Source organism: Apium graveolens, chromosome 4 (assembly GCF_009905375.1).
Source record: "Apium graveolens cultivar Ventura chromosome 4, ASM990537v1, whole genome shotgun sequence".
In the NCBI taxonomy this organism is placed as follows: domain Eukaryota; kingdom Viridiplantae; phylum Streptophyta; class Magnoliopsida; order Apiales; family Apiaceae; genus Apium; species Apium graveolens.
This window is the reverse complement of record NC_133650.1, coordinates 37,541,099-37,550,826: the sequence shown is the minus strand read 5'-3', so window position 1 is coordinate 37,550,826 and position 9,728 is coordinate 37,541,099. Positions and strand designations below refer to the sequence as shown.

General features: G+C 37.3%; 1 non-coding gene across 1 annotated transcript; it reads right to left on the bottom strand.

The window, feature by feature from the left end:
• Positions 1-8,791: 8,791 nt before the first annotated feature.
• Positions 8,792-8,898, bottom strand: LOC141722270 (small nucleolar RNA R71). Its single transcript, XR_012575289.1, has one exon. It is a non-coding gene; the product is annotated as a small nucleolar RNA R71 (small nucleolar RNA).
• Between the last annotated feature and the right edge of the window lie 830 nt (positions 8,899-9,728).

The following is a 9,728-nucleotide window of genomic DNA, read 5'->3' as shown; positions in this document are numbered from 1 at the left end:
AATATTTACAGTGGAGGAACCCAATCTAGAGAAGCTTGTCAAAAAGGTTATCTTGGTCATAAAAAAGCTGGAGTATACAAAGGAGATGCTTTGAAAATCAAAGACGAGATTTGTGAAGATGTGAAACTTCAGTACCTTTAGAAGATTATATATGTTCAAATTGTTCTTGATAAATTTGATGGTTGTAAGCCAAAGGAAAAGCTTTTATATTTTCGTGATTCGGAAAAGAGGCTGAGAATGTCAGAAGAATGGAATGGGTTGCCTTAATAATTTCAAACAATAACTCAACAGAAAGATGGACTAAAATTGACTAATAACAATGAGTTCAAAGAATTATTGATTAATGAATACAACCTCGAGCTTTTGAGTAACCGAGAAACTCTCAAATCACTCTCTAAGGTTTTCTTAACAAAACATACCATAAAGAAACCCGATCCCATCTCCTATTTTTTTTACTACCCCTCTTTTTTCTTTTCCACTGGTTAAAAGACTTAATTGCCCTTCTGGTGTAAAATGACGTCGTGTGTAAGTCAATGAGTCAAAAGGCTTTCCTTTATTTTTTTTGTTCGTTGCAATACCTCCCGCCAAAACAGCCACCTTGTCCTGAAGGTGGAATAATGGAAATTGTTCAGTAATAAACATCAGCTTGTTCCCAAGTTGCTTCGAACTCATTCAATCCAATCCATTTGATCAGAATCTCCACCTGTATAGCTTCTCCTTCATGGTTGTTACGCACAGCAAGCACCTTTTCTAGTTCCATTAACATCTCACCCTCTATATTGATCTGTGGTGGGATAGTAGGGGTCGGTGAGCTGCTCCTTATGGCTCACTAGGAGATATGAAAAAAAAGATGAATCTTGCTCGTATTTGGCAAGTTTAGCTTATACGCTACTTCCCCAATGCATTCTAAAACGGGTTAAATCTCAAAGTGGTCACTCAACTGAACATCATATATCAGTTTAATCATCAAAGTTAACGGGGTATCATTTGAATCACTAAAGTCATAATAAATATCATACATATACCTCAAAATATGTGCTCGAGAATTAAAATTTATTTTATGGAGTTCTATATATTTTTCTTGAATCCTATTACAACCAAATGAAAATGTTTGAATTCTAGTATTTTCTATAATATAATAAGATTTTTTTAAATTTATCTACTATTTATTTTTAATTTTGTTGTCATTTTCTTTATTTAAATAAAAATAATTAGTAGATAATTTTTTAAAAATCTCAAAATATCATCTAAAATACTATGTATTCATAACTTTTCATTTGGTTGTAATAAGATTTAAAAAAAATATTTAGAACTCCATAAAATAAATTTTAATTCTCGAGCACATATTTTGAGGTATCTGTTTGATATTTATTATTACTTTGGTGATCCACATGATACCCCGTTAAGTTTGATGAATAAATTGATATATGACATTCAGTTGAGTGATCACTTTGATATTTAACTCATTCTAAAACTGTGAAAGAACCATAGAAATGGGGAGCCAATTTTTCAAACGGCCTTCGAGCAATCAATTTTTATCGATATGGCTATACTTTAAGGTAAACATTTTCCCCACCTGAAAGTTACCTCTCGTCTCTTTTTATGAGTTAAATCTTTTATGAAATTATGGGCCCTAAGTTATTACAGTTTGAGTTCATCCAAAATGGCTTTGCGGGCCTTGAGTTCTTTTTCCAGGCTATCAACGGGAGTGTGTCATGTGCCCAAACGTAGCAAATGGGGTGGTTTCCTTCCATATAACACTTGGAACATCGTCATGTCAAAAGATATGTGAGGGGAAGTATTATACCAATACTCGCCCAATTAAGCCACTGAGCCCATATATGAGGGTGTCCTGAAGCAAAGCAACGGAAATAAGTTTCCAGACATTTGTTGACTACTTCAGATTGGCCATCCATTTGTGGGTGATAAGCCAAACTCCGTTTTAGAATTGTGCCTTGCAATTTGAACAACTCATTCCAAAAATTGCTAATAAATATCATGACCCTACCAGATACAATGGATATAGGGAAATCGTGATGACGCACAACTTCCATGATAAACTCTCTCGCTAAGGTCATAGCAGAAAATGGGTGCTTGAGCTTAAGAAAGTGACTATACTTTGCCATCCTATTGATGACAACCGAAATTGTATTAAATCCCTTTGATTCGGGTAAGCCCTCGATAAAGTTCATTGTAATGTGGTCCCAAACCTGGGTGGGCACAGGTAGAGGCCGGAGGAGTTCAGCTGGATGTTGGTTTGATACTTTGTTTGGCTGATATACGGCACATTCATGAACATATTTTTTTACATCTTTGTGCATACCTTGCCAAAACTAGTCAGATGTCATTCATAAATATGTCTTTAACTCCCCATAATGACCACCCACCACTGAAGCATGGCATTCCTCTAGAATTATGGGGATAAACACAGAGGGTTTGGGAATGACTAGCCTTTATTTGTATAACAGTCACCCTTCCACCACCTGAAATCCCGGGTAATCTTCCCGTTTTGTTGACACCTATATTTTAAGTCTGGAAATGAATACATTCCTAATAATTTCTTGAAAAAACCCGCCCCAATCAACTTTACTTGTAGAAATCATAGCACCCAATATAGACTTACCTTCCCCCTTTTGTGATAAGAAATCAGCCACCTTGTTTGCGGAACAAGGCTTATATTTTATCCCGAAATCAAAATCCAACAACTTACCAACCCATTTCTTGTAATTTACAAACTGACCTCACTTTGTTCCATTATGTACTTCAAACTTTGATGGTCCACATAGATAAAGAAATGGTGCCCTAACAGATAACTTTTCCACCTCAATACTGATAAACATATTGTTATTAGTTACTTTTCATAAATAGCTTTGTGTTGTGATATCAGCCCCAATAATTTATTAAAAAATGCCATTGGGCGTTTGTCTTGCATTAGCACCAGTCCCACCCCAAAACCGGAGGCGTCAGCTTCGATGATAAAGGGCAGTTTGAAGTTAGGTGATGCTAAGACGGGAGTAGTCACCATGGCTTGCTTTAAAGTCTCAAAGGCTTGTGTAGCATCCGGACTCCAGCCAAATTGATCCTTTTTTAGTTGGTTAGTAAGGGGCTGGGGAATTTGGGCGTAATTAGCCACAATTTTTTTGATAATATCCAGTGAGCCCAAGAACCCTGGTAATTTCTTCAAGTTTTTGGGTTCCTTCCAATCAATCATGGCTAGAATTTTACCTTGGTCAGCCACAACCCCTTCTGCTAAAATGATGTGCCCGAGATACTCAATCTTCTCAATCCCAAAGTCACACTTATTCTTATTTACCACAAGGCTGTGGTTTTGTAATGTCTTCAAAATAATGGTCAAGTGTACTGCATGATCTTCTTTAGTACCGCTATATACCAGTATGTCATCGAAAAACACTAGTACGAATTTCCTAAGGAAAGGCTTAAAAATAACGTTCATAAGAGATTGAAATGTCGAGGGTGCATCGGACAGCCCAAATGGTATCACACCAAACTCGTACTGTCCCTCGTGCGTCCTAAAAGTCATCTTAGGCACATCTTCCCATGTTACCCGAACTTGATAATACCTCGATTTGAGATCCAACTTGCTAAAAAATTTTGAACCGTGTAACTCTTCCAAAAGCTCTGTTAGGTCATACAACACTGTAGAAGGGGGTTGAATATAGTGTAAAATACAATCAAATTGATTTAGAACACAAGTAACATAAAACAGATGTATTCGATATAATAAATTATGTTACAATGGAACTGTCCTCTCTCAGTGATGAACAAATATCACGAGAGCTGCTAGGTTACAATGTATGATCTTCTCGATGATCGTAACACATATAGTGTAAACCTATGTCTGTGTTTAAATAGACACACAGTTACAAGATAACTTCCAATTGATATGGAATATAATTTTGTCTCCTAAAATATATCAATCAGATATCTTATATAATTCTTCTGGTCCTCTAACTCTTTCCATGCATATCTTCTTCTGTATTAGTCTCGATCTTCTTTCCTGTAAATCAACTTCCTTCCTTAACTTTTAGTCCTCCAGTACTTAAGTTCTGATATCCATCTTCTGATATTATCTTCTGATAATCCAAGTCCTGATATCCCTAAGTCCTGACTTCTAGTAAGTCTTGATTCCAGTAAGAACTGATATTTCCTGTTTGTTAAGATCTAAAAACTAAACATGAAACATATTAAACTTGACATCTCAAATATATCCACCAATCTCCCTCAACTTGTAAATTATGCAAGAATGTACAAGTTAATAGATTTGATGATGTCAAAAACATTTAAGTTTAAATGCAATAAGAGTTTAATAAGACTATTAATTACAACTTACAAAACATCCAGCTTTACCAACATCACTGAATCAATCTGAATCCATAATGATTCTTAACAAAATCATTTATCAGATTATCTTCAGCTTTCCTCAGAACTTCAGCTAACTGTGCTTTGACCTGCATCAGTTCTTCTTCTTTACTATCACCAATTTGATAAATGGTTGTTCTGAGAGTTAGAATGGATGTTCTTTCAAGTCTATCACCAAGTCTGATAACCTTAGGATGTGAAGAGTTTTCATTACAATATAAGCATCTTCCTTTCAGAATAACTTCCACCTTAGCAGAATTTTTCAGCATAGGAATTTCTCTTTCATCACCTTCAGTAATCATTGGACTATAATGAAAAGTCTTTGTACCAGAGATTCTGAATAGATCTCTTACAGCCTTCAAAATGTATTCTGACCATCTTCTTGTAACATTGGATTTTACTTACAGAAGATAGTGAATATGTTGAAGCTCTCTGGCATACTTCTTTAATACATCTGTATCAGCTAGTCTATAAGTTCTTCCATCATTGAGAAATAAGATCAATTTCTCTTTTAGATTTTCTTTGTCATGAGCATCTATCACAATTTGAGCAGACAACACCTTGTCAGGGTGCCTTTGTTTGATTTGTTCATATGGTTTGTCTGTCAACATGAAAGGATCTCTTAGAGTAACCTCTACTCCTATTTGAATCTTCTCTTTGTCGTAACCTAATCCAGCTCTATCTCTAGGTTGCTTGGCTCTCAACCCAAATGTAGCGAGTTGATTAATCATGAGATTGGATTTTGGTTCAATTGGAGTAGCTTTCTTCCATAACAGCTTCTTCTTATCTATAATTGTCATTTTCTTCAAATCAACTTGAGCATTGTCAGTAGTTGATGTCTTGATAGCTTGATCATAATTTTTTATTTCTTCTGTACCTTGTCGTCCTTTATTCTGAACAACAACTTGAGTAGTGTCAGAGGTTGTTTTAGATTCTTCAATTATCTTTCTTCTTTTCAGAATTTGAACAGTTTCATCTTCAACAAGATTATCATCAGTTACTTGAACCATTTTGCATACAGGTTTCATCAGACGTTGAGAAATTTTCATCTCCAGTGACTTAATTGATTCAGCAACTTTTCCTTTCCCTTTGTCTTTGGAATTACTCTCAGTTTGTGATCTAGTCTCGAATTTTGAACTTTCAGAATTTGACTTTTCCTTGATCACAATGCCTTTTTCCTTAGGCCTTGGAGGTTTCTTTGCATCAGAAGCTTTAGACTTAAGATTTGTCTTCTCAGCAAATTTAGCTTCTTCCTCCTTGAGAATTTCTAAATCCATTCCTGGATTGTGTTTCAGAAATAATCTTGTAGCTATCTCCTCATCAAGTGTCTGGATTTTAGGATTTTTGTAATAAACAGTAGTCTACTTCCCCTTTAACTTCAGAGTTTGCAAAAACTTCTTAGAGTCTTCAAATCCTGACTGAATCAGAATATCAGAACTTGACATCAGACTTTGTTTATCAGCACTTGACTTCAGTCTTTAAGCATTCATAGCATTAGAACTTGACTTGTTCTGAATTGAAGATTTTCCTTGAACATTTCTTTGACCTCTGCTCTTTTCAGACTTTCCCTGGTCATCACCTTTATCATCCTTTTTCTTCAGTTCATAAGTAGGTGAGCATTTGGACTTAACTACCTTCTCCCCCTTTTTGGCATCATCAGGAAGTAAGAGAGAAAGAAGAAGTTCAACTGAAGATTGGATTTCATCCGATTGAGCTTTCTGAGAAGCTTGATTAGCCAGGACCTCAGCAATTTGGGCATGTTGCTCCTCTTGAGTTTTCTCAATGGCTTCAACTTTTTTAGAAATAGCTCTAATATACCTGTTCTTATCAAGCTTGAGCTGTAGATCGAGCTTATCAACTTTTTCTCTGAGTGTATCAAACTTTTCATGAGTAGAAGTATGTAGACCTTGAAAATGTTTTGAAGACAGAGCTGTGATCTTGAGTTGTATCTTAAAATCAGCATTTGTGAGCAACTCATCAGCTTTTGCAATATGCTCTGTCAGAACTTTAGAACATGGAATAAAATCTGATTCATTCCACTTCTTGGTCCACTCAACACCTCTGTGAGTATCCTCCCAAGAAATAGGTGCTTCCTTTTTAACAAATTTCTTCACCAATTCTTCCTTGCCTGAATAGGAACTGGATGCTCAGCAGTAACACTGTCATCAGAATTTGAGGAAGACTCATGATGTTCTGATAGCTCAACAGTGTGTGAAGCAACTGGAGATTCAGGAATAACATCATCTAAATTCTGAGGATCAGAATTTATCTCCAGAGCTAGTGTCTTTTGATAAGTGGCATTTTATACCACTTAGAACGTCTTAAAATGGCTTAAATTGGTGTCTTGAAATCAAGTATTTTGTGTATTTGATGCGTTTTTCTAGTGTTTATGCATTTCAGGGTATTAGTTGCATTTCGGGGGAGGAATCATCAAGAATAAGCCTTGGCATGTGTTCACCATTGCGAGAGAAAAGGAATGGGCAGATTACGGCGAAGAAACGGAGCAAACCTGGATTTTTTCCAGTAGAGGCCTGCGCGCCCGCGCAGTAATGCTGAGCGGCCGCGCAGCAACCTGCGCGCCCGCACAGCTATGCTGAGCGGCCGCGCAGGGTCGGGGAAAAAGATAAATTATTTTAGACTTCTACTTCTGTTTGGCTTCCAACTTCTATGTAATCTGAGTTTTATGGGACTATTATATAGGTAGATTTGAGACATTTTCACAGAGAGTATTAAGGGGATTATGTTTTAGATTGTGTTTTACGCAAGAAGCGAAGGAGATAAGGAAGATTACCGATTTAGCACACCGCAACGAAGAGGAAGCATATTTTCTTGTGATTCTTGTTTCGTTGTAACGTTGGATGCTAGTTTTCTTGCTTTGACTTATTTACTCTTGTGACGTACTCTGTTTTAATATAATTAGTTTAGTTATTATTTTCTTGTGTTTGTTTATCATGATTTCATATGAACCCATGATGGCGATAAGTTCTATTATGGGCTAATCGTGATCATGGGGTTGCAACGGATTTATTATGGAATTCTTTAGTTAATTGTTTAATACTTTAGTGTGTGATGATTGCTTGATATCTAGTATTGGTTGTGCGTATTCGTCTTATGTGCGTCGCGAACATATAAGATAGGGTGTTAATCTCTTGTGAAGCGACGGTGGATCTTGAGATTTAGAACTTGCCATGCTAGCATAGGTTCATGTACGTTGTGCATGATTAGTGGGTAACTCTAACAGTTTTATTTGCCCTATGTAATCAAAAGGAATAACTTGAGCTTAAATCGTTGTGTTGTCAATTTCTGTAGACATATAGGAACTCAACATAATTGATGACTATTCAACTTCTATCTTAATTGTGGATGCTTGGTAGAATGGTATTAGTACAATGAAAGTTGGCTTTTATCAGTTTCGTGTTATTCGATTAATATCATCACTGTCACATGCTAAAGGTAATAACAATGGCTATAGAAGGAAGTAATAATGAAGTTGTGATCTCATGAGTGTTTTATTATTGATAAATTGAAGTGTTAGTTAAGTGGTTAATTAAGTAGTTAATTATAGTTAATATTTAATCAACAATTTTAAGTGTTATTATCTTAACATTGAGAAGTAATCATACATTGGTGAGTGAGTTTAATTAGACAATAATTTAGTCTGAGTCTCTGAGGGAACGAACTAGAAAATATTCTATATTACTTGCGAACGCGTATACTTGCGTGAATATTAGCGCGTGTTTTCGCCCTAACAAGTTTTTGGCGCCGGTGCCGGGGACTCGGCGTATTTGTTTAGTTTATGTACTTACCATCATTGGTCATTAGGACTCAGTGATTAGGACGTAGTAGTTACTTACTCTTTTCGGTTGTGTTTCAGGTACTTTAGCAAGCGTTTATGCAAACTCGTTCTCGTGCTCGCAAGAGGACTTTAGATGCAGCTGAGGAGACAGACGAAGTTCTTGATATTCCGGAGAAGTTAGATTTTGAGGATTCGGGAACTGAGCAGAAAGAACCAGTAAACATGGGAGATCGTATTGTTCAAGCTGATCCTGCTCTTATGGATTTTTCTCGGCCTAAAATTGATGACATTCAGTCAAGCATCCTTCATCCGACTATTCAAGCTAACACCTTTGAAATCAAGCCGGGCACTATTCAGATGGTGCATAATTCTGTTTCTTTTGGAGGAGCGTCAACTGAAGATCCCAACATGCACATAAGGAATTTTGTCGAGATCTGCAGCACTTTTAAGTATAATGGCGTGACTGATGAGGCTATCAAGTTGAGGTTTTTCCCATTCTCACTGAGGGATAAGGCTAAAGACTGGTTACATTCTGAACCAGCTGGGTCCATCACTACGTGGCAAGATCTTGCACAAAAGTTTCTGGTGAAGTTTTATCCAATGGCAAAGACTGCTGCTATGAGGAGTGCTCTTACTCAGTTTGCGCAGCAACCTACAGAATCTATGTGCGAGGCTTGGGAACGCTACAAGGAAATGTTGAGAAAATGTCCACATCATGGAATGCCGGATTGGATGGTGATCACTGGTTTCTATAATGGTTTGGGGGCCCAATCTCGGCCCATGCTCGATGCAGCAGCTGGAGGAGCCTTATGGGCTAAAAGCTATACTGAGGCGTATAATCTTATAGAGACGATGGCTGCAAATGAGCATCAAAACCCAACTCAGAGGATGACGTCAGGCAAGGTAGCAGGTATTCTGGAAGTTGATGCAGCCACCGCTATTGCAGCCCAGCTCCAAGCGCTATCAATGAAGGTTGATTCTCTGGCTACGTATGGAGTTAATCAAATAGCTATGGTTTGTGAGCTTTGTGCAGGTTCTCATGCTACGGATCAGTGTTCTCTTGTCAACGAATCTGTTCAGTATGTGAATAATTATCAGCGACAACAGCAGCCTGTGCCAGCGATCTATCATCCTAATAACAGAAATCATCCAAATTTCAGCTGGGGGAATAATCAGAATGCTATTCAGCCACCATATCAGCAAGGAGTGAGTAAACAGTTTAACCCACCTGGATTCCAGCAACCACAGCAGTATGCTACAAGGCAATCATATCCTCAACAGGGAAGTACAGCTGCACCCACTAGTGCTGATTTTGAGGAACTTAAGCTGTTGTGCAAAGAGTCAGGCGGTTTCTATCAAGACCTTGGAAAATCAAATCGGTCAATTAGCCAATGCAGTGCTCAATCGTCAACCTGGCACTCTTCCCAGTGACACGGAAGTACCAGGCAGGAAGGAAGCTAAAGAGCAAGTCAAGGCTATTACCTTAAGGTCTGGAAAAGTAGCTGATGCTGAAAAGGCAAAAGAAGTAGAAGCTGAAATTAGAGGTGAAGAA